Consider the following 17,116-nt stretch of genomic DNA (forward strand, 5'->3'; position numbering starts at 1 on the left):
GAGGAATGAACTCCTGACACGTGCTACAGCATGGATGGCCCTCGAAAACATTATGCTGACCGGAAGAAGCCGGACACAAAGGACCACAAATTGTTGAGTCTGTGTATATGAGATTTCTAGAAAAAGCAAAACTTAGAGACAGAAAGCAGATTAGTGGTTGCCTGGCCTTGGATTGGACACAGATTGACCACAGATGGCCCTGGGGGAATTTTTTGGAGTGGTGGAAATGTTTTAAAACTGATTGTGGAGATGATTGCACAATTCTGCAAATTCACTAAAGCTTATCAATGTGCACACTTGAAATGGGTGGATTTTTTGATATGCCAATTATACATAATAAATACTTGAAATGTTTCACTTTTGCCAAGTCCATCCTGGAGCTGCCCTGTATGCCAGGCTTGGAGTAGAGACCTCCCACCTCCTCCTCACAGGGGAGAAGAGGGCTGTGTACAGTGGTTCTCAACTACCCTCTGGAACACCGGAGCAGCAGCCCCTGGGGGCTTGTTAGAAATGCAAATCTCACAACTGCTGAATCAGAAATCTGAATGGGAGAATCAGAACTGCTGCTCCGGTGGTGGGGCCCAGCAATGGGAACTTGGACCACCCTCCAGGGGAGTGAGAACCATGGTCTGATGAGAGGGGGCGAGAACAGGAAGGTCGTGGATGTTGGGCACCCACCATGTGCAGCCGCTGGCCCGGCCCTGAGTGGCACATTCTCACAGCATCCGTCTGATGTCAGTATTATTGGCCCCATTTTGCAGACCAAGAAACTAAGGTTCAGAGAGGCTGAGAGACTTGCCAGTTAACGAGAGGGCGGAGCTGGGATCAAGCAACCAAGTTTCGGACTTGACACACTCTTGCTGCACTCGTGTGAACCCTGGGAAATGTGAGAACCCTGTCCAGTGCCTGGGAGGGGAGAGGAGATGGCAATAAACACAGCCCCTCAGGTTCTATCTTGGCAGAAAGCGTGGGTAGGAAGAAATAAACAGTCAGCAGAGCCCTGAATCCAGCCCAGTATTTTCCTCAAGTCTTAGGCAGCAGTCTTTGTTTAAAGTTATATTGTTTACTCCCAAGAGACATGGGGGTGGGGGGATTTAGAAGGAGCTGCTTGGACGGAAGCCCAGGAGGTCCAGGCTGAGTTCCTTGGAAACCTGGAATGTGAAGGGCTGGGGAGAGAAAGAGAGAGAGAGAGAGAGAGCACGAGTGGAACTCGGGGATCCTGGCCAGAGAGCCTGAGAGCCGCTGGGGACCCAGGAGGGCGGGTCTGTGGTTTCCAGATGCACAGATGACATCATGTCTGCCTGGCCTGCAGACTCCAGGCCTGTTTCGAGTGGCCCTTCCATGCCGCCGTGCCAGCTTTGTCCTGGAGCTGCTCAGGAAACTGAGGCTGAGCTGAGGCCTCCCTGCTTAAACCCAGCACCGCCAGAAGCTTGGCTCAGTGCCCGACCTCAGGCTGCCCCATGTGAGGGCTCTTCCTGAGGCCCTTCAGCACTGGTGGCTGCTGTCCATTTGCCATGCGTGGCCTCCGGCACAGGGTTCACAAGCCCTGCCTTTCCCTCCGTGATCCCATTGAGCATCAGGCTGGATCAAACAGAGAAACTCTTCTAGTCCAACTGTTTAAGTAGGCAGAGAGGGAAGGGACTTCCTCTAGGTAAAGGTGAGGACAATACCAGAATCCAGAACCTCTGGCCATGGAGTTATTTGGTGCTTTGTTTTGGCCATGCAGCACTCGAGATCTTCCCCAGTGAGGGATCGAACCCATGCCTTCTGCATCCGGAGCCCAGAGTCTTAATTCACTGGATCACCAAGGAAGACCACTATAGCTATTTAATAATTATAACACCTATCTGTTGGCTCAGACAGTAAAGAATCTGCCTGCAATGCAGAAGACCCAGGTTTGATCCCTGGATCAGGAAGATCCCCTGAAGAAGGGAACAGCTACCTACTCCAGTATTGTTGCTTGGGGAATTCCACGGACAGAGGAGCCTGGCGGGCTACAGTCCGTGGGGTCACAAAGATTGGGACACAACTAAACGACTAACACTTTCACTTTATTTTTTCACAATACCTGTCATTCGTGTAGAGTTTGGTCATTGACAATGTGCTTTCTTGTGTTATCTCCTTTGACCATCTCACTAACCCTTTGCTTGATTTATAGATGAGCAGCTTGGGGTTTATAGAGGTTAACCGACTTGCTCAAGGTCACTGCCTGCTAACGGACCAAGCCAGTGCTCACGGTCAGCTGCTTTAGCCCCCACGTACAGTGCTTCATTCCTAATGATGTGAGTAACATCCCCGGCACCCAGGGAGGAGCCAGAGGAATCACACGAAGCACAGCCCCCTTTGGTTCTACTTTGGAACAAAGTGTGGGTCTTTTTCTTGCCCATAGGCTGAGCAGGGTCTTCTTCAGTGACTTTCCAGACTGAACTGGGCAGGCGAGTCCCCAGTTTGAGCAAGTGACCTAGACAAGAGCTGCTTCTGATTGCTGAGAATGGGACGGGACTGGTGAGTGTGTGACCTGCTCCCAGGCCTACAGCAGCCAGGGAAGCAGCTCTCTGCTCCTGCCCACTAGGTTCCTTTCCATTGGTCTTCTCCATTTTTTTGTGTATTATGAATGACAAAACCCACAACCTCTCCTGGTCAACCTGCTCTCCCTTCCAACAAGGCTGAAACATGATGATGCTGGTGATGAGCCTTGATTCTACTTCCCAAGGGCATGTTGAGTTCTGGTGCTTTGATACTTCATCCAAAGACCTCACAGCTCATCACGAAGGAGCTTGGACTGGAGCCCAGCTACAAAGCGATGCTGGTGTGTGCAGCATCATATTCTGTCCCAAACTTTTAAGGAAGGCTGCTGAGCCCACCCGTGGGTCGTGGGTCTCAGGTCTGGGACAGGCCGGTACAGAACGTGGGTGCCTGCTGTATCCCTTCATAGGATCTCAGACACGTTGTCTGGAGCAGGGGCTTCCTTCCATACATAAACTGTTAACCAAGCCTCTGGCAGTGTTTGTCTCATCTTGGTGCCCGGAAGAGCCAGACCAGACCGCCACGTTCCTCTCTGCAGGCGGGGTCTTGGACCTGAGTGCCTATAGCCTGGGATTCCCCACTGACATCAGTGCTGATCTATGGCTGGGTTCTGGGGTGATATGTGCCAGAAGAAATGCCTGGAAGTGGTTTTCAGCCAACCTGCCTGAACAGAGAGGGATGTGGCCTGTCATGACGCAAGTGTCAGATGTGTGTTCCTAGCTATGGTTTCAGACTCCCTGAGTTCATCTCCTTAAACTGTGCCCCCACCTTTTACTTTTCTTATTACAATTTTTTTAGTTGAAAGAAAAAATGAAAAAAAAAGGAAAGAAATTTTTTTGGTTGAATAAATTTTATGTATAACATTATGTAAGTTTAAAGTATATAAGGTGTTACTTGGATACATCTATATATTGCAATATGATTGTTGATACAGCAACATTTATCACATTTATAATGATAGTACAATATTACTGTTTATCATACTGTGCTTACCCCTTATGATGGGCTTTCCAGGCCAAGAAAAGGTGCTGCTCAAGGTTATATCCCTTTTCTGTCTAGAGAACTCACAATCCTCCCACTCCTGCATAAGGAGAGAGGGAGTCAGGGCGTAAAACTTCAAGGAAGGCAAAAGCCACAGTCATAGCCATAGGAAGACCCAAGTGAGCCCTTTCATTGTAGAGAGAAACTGAGGCACTGGCAGAGGTAGAAGGATTTGGCATGTCAATGCTGAAGCATCAAGAAATGTTCACTATGCTTAAGGTAAGGATGCTCGTAAAAGAATCAATTTTACCAAAAAGCATTTGGTATTTCCCTAGTGGTCCAGTGGTTAGGACACCACACTTCCACTGCTGAGGGCCTGGGTTTTATCCCTAATGGGAGAACTAAGAGCTCCTTGCAGGGGAAAAAAAAATTATTAAATGCAATGGAATATTATTATTTAGCCTTAAAAATGAATGCAGTTCTGATGCATACTACAACACCTTGTAGACAACGTGTAGATGAACGTTGAAGACATATGCCAAGTGAAATAAGCCAGTCACACACAAAAAATACAGTATGATTTTGTATGTTTATGTTTGATACCCAGAGTAGTCAAAATCATACACAGAAGGTAGAACAATGGTTACCAGGGGGGCGGGGCAGAGGGACTGGAGGGTTATTGTTCAATGGGTACAGAATTTTAGTATGGGATGGTGAAAAAGTTCTGGAGATGGATGGTGCTGTGGGTTGCAGAAGAATGTGAAGGTGCTTAATGCCACTGAACTGTAGACTTTAAACATGATTAAAATGGTTCATTTTATTCTATATGTGTTATACAACTTTAAAAAAAAATACTAAGAATGCTTAATGCTTGAGTCCGAACTCTACCACTGAGAAAGTTCAGGAAGATAAGCTATAACTTCGGTAAGTCTGGCAAGTAAAATCCTGCTCTGGACTTGTTTGAAATCCCACCTCCCAGTGAAACTCTTCACTGTACTATTGTGATTTATAATAAATGTATATTTGGTCTTCGTCTCCATTCCTTGGCACAGAGTTCCTAGATCCCTTGGAATTTCCTAAGCGGAAAGTGCAATAAAGATATCTTGATATTCATAACAAACTCTGGTCAACCACACCCGAGTTTATGTTAACTAAGTGACTTTTGGAAAGTACCTAAGGATGGAGGTCGGTTGCCAGGGAAACTAACCAGGTGATTAGAGGTTGGAACTTTGATTCTGCCCCCTTGAACTCTGGGGAGGGGAGAGGGGCTGGAGGTTGAACCAATTGCCAGAGATTTAATAGATTCCATCTGTGTAAAGCAGTCTTCATAAGAATTCAGAAGGAAGGGTTCGGAGAGACTCTGGGTTGGTGAATTCGTGGAGGTCCTGAAAGAGTGGTGCTCTAAGAGAAGGTATGGAAGCTTAAGCCCCTTCCCCAATACTCTGACCTGAGTATCTCTTGCATCTGGCTGTTCCTAAGTTATATTCCTTTATAATAAACCAATGATTTAGGAAATGAAAAGTTTCTCAGGGGACTTCCCTGGTGTCCAGTGGCTAAGACTCCATGCCCCCAACACAGGGGACCTGGGTTCGATCCCTAGTCAGGGAACTAGATCCCATATGCCACAACTAAGAGTTCGCATGCCACCACGAAGGATCTTGCATGCTGACATTAAGACCCGGACGCAGCCAAATAAATATTAAAAAAAAATTTCTTCTAAGTTTCTCAGAGTTCTATGAGCTGTTCTAGCAAGTTAATCAAGCCCAAAGAGGGAATCCTTGGAACCTCTGCTCTGTAGCTGGTGGGTCAGAAGCACAGGTGACAAGCTGGACTGGGGCTCAGTGTCTGGAGAGGCTGGGGGCAGTCTTGTAGGACTGAGCCCTTAACCTGTGTGATCTGACGTTATCCTGCTCTCTCTGGTCGGTTCGTGTTGGAAATGAGTTGGACTGTAGGACACCCAGCTAGTGTCAGAGAATTGGTTGGTGATGTGTGGGGGAAAAATACATCAGATTTGATGTCAGAATCAAAGCACGAAAGCAGGTCGAGGTGTGTCGGTTGATGTGACTTGATTGTTACTCAACATGTGTGTGCTATAGGTCTCCTTATGACAGGACCGCGTTGAGCACAGGGTTATTACTAAGACTTTGTTTTGTTTGATTAAGGTATAATTTACATACAGTAAAATATAATGTGATTACAGCCCAATTAATTTTACCTACATACACACCCATTTAACCACTACCCAGATCAAGAGAGTTTAGCAGCCCGGAAAATTCCCTCACACTCCTCCACCCTCAGCAATACCCTCCTCCAGAGGGAATCATTAATTCTGCCTGTTTTGAATGGTCTATAAATGGGATCACTTATTATTACATTTATGAACTCATTTGTGTCCAGCTTTTCATTCCATAGAATATTTTTGAGACTTTATGTTGTTGCATGTGGTAGTTCTTTTATTTATTTTTTTAAATTTTTTATTGCTGTGTAGGATTCCACCTATGACTGTGCCACAATTCATTTACCCATTCCTTTCTGGATTTTTAGGTTAATTCTACCTTTTGCTTTTTACAAATAAAGATGCTCTGAACATTTTTGTATAAGTGTACTTTTGGACACGAGCATCCATTTCTGTTAAGGACCTATCTGGAGAAGAATTGCTGGATTGTAGAGGAGAAGGCAATGGCACCCCACTCCAGTACTCTTGCCTGGAAAATCCCATGGACGGAGGAGCCTGGTAGGCTGCAGTCCATGGGGTCGCTAAGAGTTGGACACAACTGAGCGACTTCACTTTCACTTTTTATTTTCATGCACTGGAGAAGGAAATGGCAACCTGCTCTAGTGTTCTTGCCTGGAGAATCCCAGGTGGAGCCTGGTGGGCTGCCATCTATGGGGTCGCACAGAGTCGGACACGACTGAAGCAACTTAGCAGCAGCAGCAGCAGCAGAGGTGTTGTATGATTAATATTATTAGAATTATTCAATTATTAGTACAAGGAAGATGTTAAGTGGGCAAGCTAAGGTTGAGATAAAGCGTTACAGGAATTCAGAGTTGAGAAAGCTCATTTCCAGTGGTGCAATCAGAAAAGTCTTCATGGAAGAGGCATTTGGGTTCAGGGCTGGAGGAGAAAGGTCAATTCAAAAATGTTCAGGATAAAGCTATAAGGGGTGGGTTGCGGCAAGCTTTCTAGATGAGGGCAAAATGTGGGCCAAAGCAGAATCTATAAATGTTTGGGGTGCATGACCTCTTAAGCTCCTGAGGACAGTGGCCAGGCTGGTCTAGCCAGGTCAGTGCCCTGTCTGCAGCGTCTGGGCTGGCACACAGGATACTCAACAGAAATGTACTGCTTTGAACACTGAGTGTTTCAATATGGCTGAAGCAGAGAGAGCTTGTTGAGAAGCAGTGGGAGAAGCATAATGTCTTAGTTATCCTCTGCTATGCAACAAATTATCCAAAAGTCAGTGACTTCATTTGATAAGAAACATTCATCATCTCTAGCAGTTTCTATGGATCAGGAATTTGAGGATGGCTTGGCTGGCCAGGCCTGGCTTGAAGTCTCAAGTGTTGTGGTCACACATGGGCCAGAGCCGCAGTCATCTGAAGGCTTCAGTAAGCCTGGGGCATCCCCTTCCACAGGGCTCACTCACTTACCTGGCAAGCTGATGCTGGCTTTGGTGGTGAGAGATGTGCCTTCCTCCCCCTGTGGGTTCCTCTACAGGACTGCTTAAGTGTCCTAAAAACATGGTAACCAACATCCCCCAGAGTGAGTGGTCCAAGAAGGAGCCAGGAGGAAGCTATAACCTCTTTATATGTTGGTCTCCAAAATCTGAGCATCACTTCTGCCACATTCTAAACAGTAGAAGTAAGTCATTAAATCTGGCCCACCTTCAGTGGGATGGAAATGAGGCTGCACCTTTGAAAGGGAAGTAACCAGGAATTCTTGGAAATATATTTTTTATATATTAAAATTAAAAAAAAAACTCTGAATCCTTTCTTTCTTTCTTTATTATTCTACTGGGTCTTCATTGCTTTGTATGGGCTTTCTCTAGTTGTGGCCAGCAGGGACTACTCTTCATTGCAGTCAACCAGCTTCTTATTGCAGTGGCTTCCCCAGATAGGGAGCACAGGCTTTAGGAGCAAAGGTTTCAGTAGTTGTGGTGCGTGGGCTCAGTTGCTCCACGGCCTGTGGGATCTTTCTCGGCCAGGAATTAAACCCGTGTCCCCTGCATTGCCAGGCAAATACTTTTCCACTGAGCCACCAGGAGAGTCCTGGATGTATTTTGTGCAGGCATGCTAAGTCATTTCAGTGTTGTCCCAACTCTTTGCGACCCCATGGACTGTAGCCCCCCAGGCTCCTCTGTCCATGGGATTTTCCAGGCAAGAATACTGGAGTGGGTTGCCATGCCCTCCTCTAGGGGATCTTCCTGACCCAGGGATTGAACCCTCTTATGTCTCCTGCATTGGCAGGTGGGTTCTTAACCACTAGTGCTACCTGGGGAGCCCAGACATATTTTATGTAACCACAGGTAACGAGGGTAGGAAAGCTTGTCTGCTCAGAGCTCATAGACTCTCAGAGGTGAGCAGGCTTCCAAGTGCACAGCCTCTCTTGGGGACCCAGCAGTCCTGTCCCCGTGTCATCTATCCAGGGGATCATGAGCCCTGGCACCAGTTGAGGCAGTGAAGTGTGCAACTCAGTGAAGACACAGCGTCGCACGCTGTGGGTGGAGGAATCAGAAGTGGCTTGGACCAGGGCAGGAGGTGCTCATCTGGTGAACGTGTAGCCCGAGGACATGAACCTCGTCCCCCGCAGGAGAGTCAGGGAAGGCCTGCTCGGGTGGCGTCTGAGCTGCGTTCTCCCAACACTCTTATTGAGCCCACAAGTGCGGTGCTGGCGATACCCATGGAAGGCTGACCGCACACGGTTCGCCTGCACAGAGAAAGTGGAAGCTGCTCCTGGGAGCCAAGGCCTGGAGGGACCCCCACCCACCGAAGGGAGTCTACTCTCCTCTCTGCTGCCACTTCTCTGGGTGTGCCATATGCCAGGCCACTGTTCAGCTTCCTAACTGCATCTTTAAGAGGCCCTGGAAGGCTCTGTCTCTCTCCCACCAATTGACTCTCAGGTGAAGTTTCAGGATTTGGTCACTGAACGGCCGAGTTTGAGGAACTCCTACTGCCCCTCAGGAAGCAGCAAATGCCACCTCTAGGCCTTTTCCTTTCGCCAGCCAGGAGTGGTGAGCAGCCCTTCCCACCCCCATCTTCCCTTGTGTGCACCAGGACCCTGGGGCAAGCTCCTCAGGGCCTGCATGGACTCTAGCTGTGGGGATTATAGTATGTATTTTTAGAAGTCAGTGCTGGGCATATAGAACACTGAGTAACTGTTCCTTTTGATACTTTGTGAATTTCTGGCATTTGGCTGTGTGACCTTGGGTAAGTTATGTAGCCTCTCTGAGCCTTCAGTTCCTTAACTGTTACAAGGGAAACATTCACGCCTCACGTGAGAGTTAAAGATGAAGTGTGTGAAACTCTGAGCTTTTCCTTGAACTCAGTAAGGGTTGGGGAAATGGGGCATTTCTGTCCTGCCCTCCTTGCAAGGCTGGCATGAGGATTGAAAACGGGTGTTGTGGGTGCTGGACCAAGGATGGCTGTGACTGTGCTGAATCCTTTTCCCTGAGTCACTGCCTGTCCTCTGTGAACTTGGGGAATGAGGGGAAGTTGTGGAGAAGAGCCGGAGGATTAGTACCTGTGGCCCCAGGTTGAGCTTTTACATACCACTTTCTCGTTATCCACACAACCAGGAATCCTAACCCCTTTTCACACTTTCAGCCCCCACTGAAGCTCAAAGCCTCCTGACCTGCCTGCAGGGCAAATTTGAAGCCTCAGCCCAGATCAGCCAGGAGCTGGAGCTGGACAGCACAGTGACAACCCTGACTGGGGAAGAAAGAGGTAGGATTGGAAAAAGACAGTGAGAGCTGCAATCAGGGAGATACTGCACGTCAAGGGGAAAATAAACACATGAAACAGAGCCTAGGAAACTGCTTGCAAGAAGACCGGAGTTGGGCATTCCCTGGTGGTCCAGTGGTTAGAACTCCACACTTCCACTGCAGGGGGCATGGGTTCAATCCCTGATTGGGGTCCTGAGATTCTGCAAGCCACAGTCAGTCAAAAAAAAAAAAAAAAAAAAATCACAGTAGAGAAGTCTTGAAACTGGAAGAAACCATGAAGGATACTGGGGCCAACACAACTGATTCACAAGTGAGGGATCTGGGCTGCACAGAGGGACGGCTGCAACAGCAGGGCGGGAAAGCAGGCTTTTGGCTCCTGGTGGGTTCATTCCAGAGGGCGCCGAGGGGGAGCTGCAGCTCCTAGGCGCTGGCTGAGGGCCAGAGGGGAGGTCAGTGGGCAGCCTAGGCCTTCAAAGGGAACAGGAAGTCTTTAGGGAGGTCAAAGTTCCTGAAGAGCTGGGAATTAGGACAAACTGAATTATCTCCCAGATTCACTTTCAGACTTCTCATCTCCAGGAAGGTCATGACTTGACCAATTTTTCTGTCAACAAAAGTTGCCCTCCTTGTCAGCTAGCTAATCATAGCAATAGAAAACTTTGACCACCACACACACGGCCCTGCTGTTCTCCCCATTGCTGGCTCTCTCTCCCGCCTTCCTCTACTCTGGCTGTCAGATGTCAAAGCCTTACACACACACACACACACACACACACACACTCTCAGTGGTTCCCCATTGTTTACTGAGTCAAAACCACATGCTCTAGTCTATCTTTTAATTCCCATCCCAGCCTGAGCACAGTTCAGCTCGGCCTCCTCTCTTTCCACTCTGCCCCCAAAGTCTGTCTGCTCCCTTGCAGCTTCCCAGAAGGACCTAGCCTTTTCACACTGCCCTATTTTTATCTGCTGGATTGCCCTTTTCCCCCTTTCCCTCCTCTGCCTTTAAAATCTTATCTTCCAGGCCCCTTTCCTAGGACTCCTTCTCTCTGAGACTCTCCTTGACCCCTGCCACCCTCCTTCCCCAGCAGAAGTCATCACTTTCTCCTCTCTGCTCCCACAGCAGAAAAAGCTGGTTATTTCTCTACCACATCATTCATCAAAGTCTGACTTACACTCCACAACACTGGCTTTCCGCTCCAATGTTTTCTTATGAAACATTTCACATGTACAGCAAAGTTGAGCAAATTTTCCAGTTAACTCCCATTTCTCTGACGTCTGTTTCTACCGTTAACACTTTATCATCCTTGTTTGATTACATATCTGTCCATCTTTCCATGCTGTTATCCATCTATTAATCCATATTATTTTTGATACATTTCAAAAGGAATTCTAGACATCAGTACGTGCATGCGTGCTAAATTGCTTCAATCATGTCTGACTCTGCGACCCCATGGACTGTAGCTGCCAGGCTCCTCTGTCCATGGGATTCTCCAGACAAGAATACTGCAGTGAGTTGCCATGCCCTCCTCCAGGGGATCTTCCCAACTCAGGGATCAAACCCTTGTCTCTTACATCTGCATTGACAGGCAGGTTCTTTCCTACTAGCACCACTTGGGAAGCCCAGAGGTAAGTACACTTCTTGCTAAATACTTCTAGAAGTATACCATTAATCAGAGTTCAATTGTTTGGTACAGCTTTTTTTTTTTCCTATTTTGATGTGAAATTTATATGCAATGAAACGCACAAATGTTAAATGAACAGTTGCTGATTTGGACACATGCATACAGCTGTGCAATCCAGCCCCTCTCATCATATAGCACATGGTCATCACTTAGCATATTCCCTCCTGCCCCTTCCCAGCACCCCCCTGCCCTGCCTTCCTTCTAGGCAAGCACTCTCTTGATGGTTTTTTCCTGCCTTTCCTGTCCTGGAACTTCATATAAATGACTTCACATAATATGTACTCTTGAGTAACACGTCTTCCACTCAGCATGTTTTTGAGACTCAGACAGGTTACATAAAATCAGTTGTCTGTTCCTCTTTATTGCTGAGTAGTATTCTATTGTATGGATGTACTATAATTTTTGTTTGTCTGCTCATCTGTTGATGGATGCCTGGGCTGTTTCCAGTTTGAGTCTATAATGTAGACTGTAAACATTCTTAAAGAAATCGTTGTGTGAGGATGTTTGTTTTAGTTTGGGGAGTGCTGTGCTGAGTGCTCTGCTTATTCACTCAGTCATGTCTGACTCTTTGTGACCCCATGGACGGTAGCCCACCAGGCTCCTCTGTCCGTGGGGATTCTCCAGACAAGAATACTGGAGTGGGTTGCCATGCCCTTCTCCAGGGAATCTTCCCAACTCAGGGATTGAACCCAGGTCTCCTGCATCGCAGGGGGATTCTTTACCATCTGAGCCACCAGGGAAGCCCAAGAATACTGGAGTGGGTAGCCTATCCCTTCTCCAGGGGATCTTCCCAACCCAGGAATTGAACCAGGGTCTCCTGCATTGCAGGCAGATTCTTTACCAGGGAAGCCCCAATTTGGGGAGGGGAAAAGGTAAATACTAGGACTGGAATTAAGTTTGTCTTTTTCTTCCTCTGGATTGTGAGCTTTTAGAGAGCTAATGTGTTTTGTCTCTAGCTGCCTGCATAGTGCCTTTATATGCGGTATTCCTCGGCAGATGTTTGTGGAAATGAAGCATAATTGAAGCACAACCTAATTTTCCTATGTACTATATAACATGTACCTCTCATTTAGCACACCATGGGCCCAGTGAGATGAGAATTGTTTCCTGTAATCTTCCCAATGAGCCTCTAAGGTAAGAGTTAGGAACCAGAGGGGGAAAGAAGTTAGGTGAGCTGTTGAAGGTCACAGAGCAGATGAGAGGAAGAAACAGAATTTGAAACAGACACTCTGTGTGAAGCCCCTGCATAGAGGAATCTCTGTGCCGCTCTGCTTCTCTTAGCTCCTTTAGCTGAAGCCCTTGGACTGGTTGTCCCAGTTCACCTTTATCTGCCCTTAGGGGCTGGGCAAGATCAGCTATCTCCTTTCCCCTGTTGCATGTGAATGACTGTTTTCTAGTGGAACTACAGATCTCACTTACCTTGATAGAGATCAAAACAGGAAGAAGGGATCTAGTCGACCACAAAACGCTGTGGTCAACAGGTAACTGTGGAGGGAGATGGGCAGTCATCACAGGGAAGGTTGGTTAGGCAAGAGTCAACAAGGGATGACACATCTGGGGAGTAACTTTGACGAGAAGCAGCATCTGAGCACGTCGTGAAGCATCTCTCCAAAGACTGCATGTTGGTTGCAAGGGAAAAATTAGTAAGAGTATGCTGGGGAAGTCAGAATGCGCTTTGTCTCTTTGATCAAAATTAACATCACTAGTGAAGGGCAGATGGCCACGTGCCTCCTAGAATGATACCCTGAGGACATGCCATAGCTCATGCAGTATTCTTATGGGGATGTATTGATACAGGCTGATCTAACCAAAGAGAAAACATCAGACTCCCCAAATGAGATACATTCTAATAAAAGAAAGGACTTTTGAAGAATTTGTATTCTTCAAAAATGTTAATATCATAAAGAAAATCCCCATGTACACACACACAAAGGCTGTGAAAATATTCCACGTTAAAGGAAATGAAAGAGGCGTGACAATGAAATGTGACATTTGATCCTGGACTGGATCCTGTTCTGGAGGAAGAAAAAACATACTTTAAGAGACATTACTGGGTCAGTTGATAACATTGGAATACTCATGGTAGATTAGATAGAACTGAGTCAATTTAAATTTACTGAAGTTGAAGTCTGTATTATGGTTATAAGAAATACCTTCATTAGGAACACACACTGAACTATTTAGGGATAAAAAGCTATGATGCCTGTGATCTACACTCAGCTCCAAAAATATTATTTGTGTGGGGTGTATGTGTGTGTGTGTGTGTGTGTAGCACATAATCTAGCAAATGAGAAAAATATGGAAAAGAGGTGAATTTTGGTAAAGTGTACATGAGAGTGCTATGCACTGTTTTTATCCTTGCAACTTAGTATGTTTTAAATTATTGCCAAAGAAAAGTTTTAGAAAATGCTCCCCTGCAAAGTGCCCAGAATCCTAATTCAGTCAGTGTGGACTGTGCCCACAGAAATTCCATGAACATGGGCAGCTCCTTGCTAAATATAAGTCAGTTTGTCAAGCCAAATGGTTGATCCCAAGCTAAGTGAAGTGCCATGGAGCTTAGACAAGCATCTTTTAAAAGAATCCCTTCTTCTTTGTCTCCTCTCATCTAGAACATCTTTCCAGAGTACATTCTGACCAGAGGCTTGTTGAATTGGCCAGACCTGCTTTCTGGCTTCAGAGTGATGCCTAGTGAGCTCCAAATACACGGTCTGAAGTCTGGGTCCTGCCTCTTTTCCTGCTGATCTGGTGCATGATGTTGGTCTCTTATCTGTGAGGTGAAGGGTTTGGACCAGAGCAGAGGTTGCCAACTGGCAAGCCAGGAGACACTGGTTCATAGAGGTGTTTGGCCTACACAGTATTCTTTTATTTCTTTTTTAAACAAAATTCACATTTAGGTTGGAATAAAGTATACAAAATTGATTTTAAAAAATTGATTTTCTTCACCAAAAATAACAGCAATTTTTTTTTGTATTATTCTTAGACAAACCACAAAACACTTATTTTTTTGTAGGTTTTCTAGGTTTTGCTTGTAAATCAAGAAGAGGCAGTAGATACAGTCATGGAAAAAGGCAGAAGAAAACAGACAAATCAGTTTTCAGTAACCATGGGCTCTGATCCTTTTTGACCATGAAAGTGAAGTGTTCAACATATACCTGCCAAAAAGCTTATGAGGATATGGGCTCGTAAAGGGATGTAAGCAGCAACAACCAGACGTGCAGCAACAACGACACGGGCTACACAGTGTTCTGGAAAAGACTGAAGGCAGGAGGTGAAGGGGACATCGGAGGATGCGACGGTCGGATGGCACCACTGACTCAATGGACATGAGTTTGAGCAACCTCTGGGAGTTGGTGATGGACAGGGAAGCCTGGCGTGCTGCAATCCATGGGGCTGCAAAGAGTCAGACACAACTGAGCAACTGAACTGAACACAGTATTCTTAAAAGCTTAATCAGTTGTTGACACTCAACAACCAGGGTACTGTACATAAATGTTTGGCTCCAGTGTGACCACACTGGGTCCACATTTCCAGTAACTGGCAGAAATTAGCAATTAGCCAGTTGCTGGAGGTGGGGTCTGTGCCCTCCTGCTCCTCACAGCCCCCACCCTACTCTTTTATATTGTGGCTAACTAGCTTCTCTCCATTTACAATTTCTGCTGGCTGTTTGGACTGGAAGATCTTTAAGGGCCTTTCAGTTCACATCTTCTCTGACCATGGCTTATCTCTTTAGGGGCTTCGGATGCTGAACAAGAGGTTGGATGAAGTGAAGAGTGTGGTGAAGAAGCAATAACAGAACGAGGATGAGAGTTGTCTGAAGTGTTTGGAGACAAAGGGCCAGAGTCTAGTTCAACCTGGTGATATACCCAGTGGAGCTCTAGATGGGATGTGATACTTGGTCAAAGTTGGGGAGAAACTAAGAGGTTTTATTGAGACCAAGGGTTCAGAATGGAAGATAGACGAACTGGGGAAAAGCCAGGTGTCGGCTGAGCTGGCCAAGTGCCTGGAACCGAAGCTGTGACTGTGATCAGTCACAGTGATGGGGTCACAGTGGAGAGCAGTTTTGGCTTGTAGCCAGGAAGTGGATCCTGGAGAGAAAAAGGAAAGAGGAAACAAAATAATGAAGGTGTAGTGGAAAGAGCACTGAGCAAGGAATCAAAGGATGGGATTTCTAGTTCCAGATCTACCATTTACTGATCATGTGATTGTGGGCATATTACTCCACGTCCCTGAACCTGTTTCCTCAACTTCGAAATAGAGATGATAATACTAGCCCTGCCTATCTCAGAGTTATAGAAAGCTTAACTGTCATACCATAGAGCAAAGCACTTAGCAGCTGGGGAAGCACTATCCCAATGTGAGATGGAATTCAGAAGGTATAACGTAGTCTTAGAATGTCAGGGCTAAAGAGCCATGTGAACATCTGCAACCCTCTCATTTCACCTATGAAGAATTTGAGGCCCAGAGGAGAAATTTCACAGCAAGAGGAGGGCAGAGGTAGGCACATTGCTCCATTAGTTTCAGAGTAGAACCGCCTTTGTGCTCCCTCTAGGTGTAGGTAAATGAAACTCACCAAAGGAAGAGAGCTAGCTAGGGGACTTTGGGTTCAAGGGATACCCCAAAAGGATGTGTTTCATCCTATGTACTCCAAAGTGACAGGCCTGGAGTTCCCTGGTGGTGCAGTGGATAAGAATCCGCCTGCTAATGCAGGGGCCACGGGTTCCATCCCTGGTCTAAGAAGAGTCCGCATGCTGCAGAGCAACTATGCCCATGCGTCATAATTACTGAAGCCCACGTGGCTAAAGTCTGTGCTCCACAACAAGAGAAGCCACTGCAATGAGAATCCTGCGCTCCACAACTAAAAGTAGCCCCAGCTCCCAGCAACTAGAGAAAACTCACGCAAAGCAACAAAGACCCAGTGCAGCCAAAAAAAAAAAAAGGATAAGCTCTTGTAATTTCTCTGGAGGTCACAGGAACCAGGAAATACTTACCGAACCTTGAAAGAAGTAGTCTTCTTTCATACTTCTTTCAAGGGAGAGGAAGTCCCACCCAGCGCATTACCCAGCACGTAAGTGAGGGAGGTCACAGAAGGGAGAGGTGAGACCATCTTGTTCTAGTTCCCCTGATAGAGATGAGGAACCTGAGGCATAGGGATGGGAAATGGCTTGCCCAAGGCCATACGACCTGTTCCTGGCAGAGCTGGGACTGTAATGGGGTTTCTCAATTTGGAGCCTAGTTCTTTTACTCCGTGTACTATTTGGGATTGCATTTCACTGCAAATGGTAGAGACCAGTGGTGGCTTGCACCAATGGATATTTGTTGCTAATGATGGCTTTAGAAGATAGGGGTTACTTTTCTCATTTTCTAAAAAGTCTGGAGGTGGGCAGTCAAAGATTAGCGTAGCTGCTGGAAGATGTTAAGGACCTAGTCTCCTCTTATCTTCTTTTTTTGGTTTCTCTTTTTCTTTTTTCCCTTTCCTTTTATCTTCTTATTTTCACCCTCAGCCCATGGCTTTTGTCCTTATTTTCTTGAGATGGCTGCTTTTCCTCTAGGCATTGTGTCCATATTCTGGACAGGTGGAAGAAATGAAGCTGAATTTGTCTTTTCATAAAGGCTTACCTGAAGGCTCCATATCATATATATATATATATATATATAATATTTATATAAAATACTCTATGTTATGTATTAACATGTTGTATTATATTTAAGAGGTAATACAGTAAGTCCCTTACATACAGACCTTCAAGTTGTGAACTGTCAAAGATTCGAATGTTCATTCACACACATAATGTCTGGCGTACATTGTCCCAAGTGTGCGTCCTCTACAAGCAGTTGAGCTTTTGTGTACTTTACTGTTCAGTACTGGATAGAGTACGGTAGTACAGTAACTTTACTTCAAGCCCAGGATGTCTCGAAGCAAGCATAAAAGCAGTAGTGATGTAGTGGTTACTACTGTATCTTTCAAGGTACTGTATGTGAGGTTAAAAATGC

Source organism: Bos indicus, chromosome 22 (genome assembly GCF_029378745.1).
Source record: "Bos indicus isolate NIAB-ARS_2022 breed Sahiwal x Tharparkar chromosome 22, NIAB-ARS_B.indTharparkar_mat_pri_1.0, whole genome shotgun sequence".
NCBI classification, from domain to species: domain Eukaryota; kingdom Metazoa; phylum Chordata; class Mammalia; order Artiodactyla; family Bovidae; genus Bos; species Bos indicus.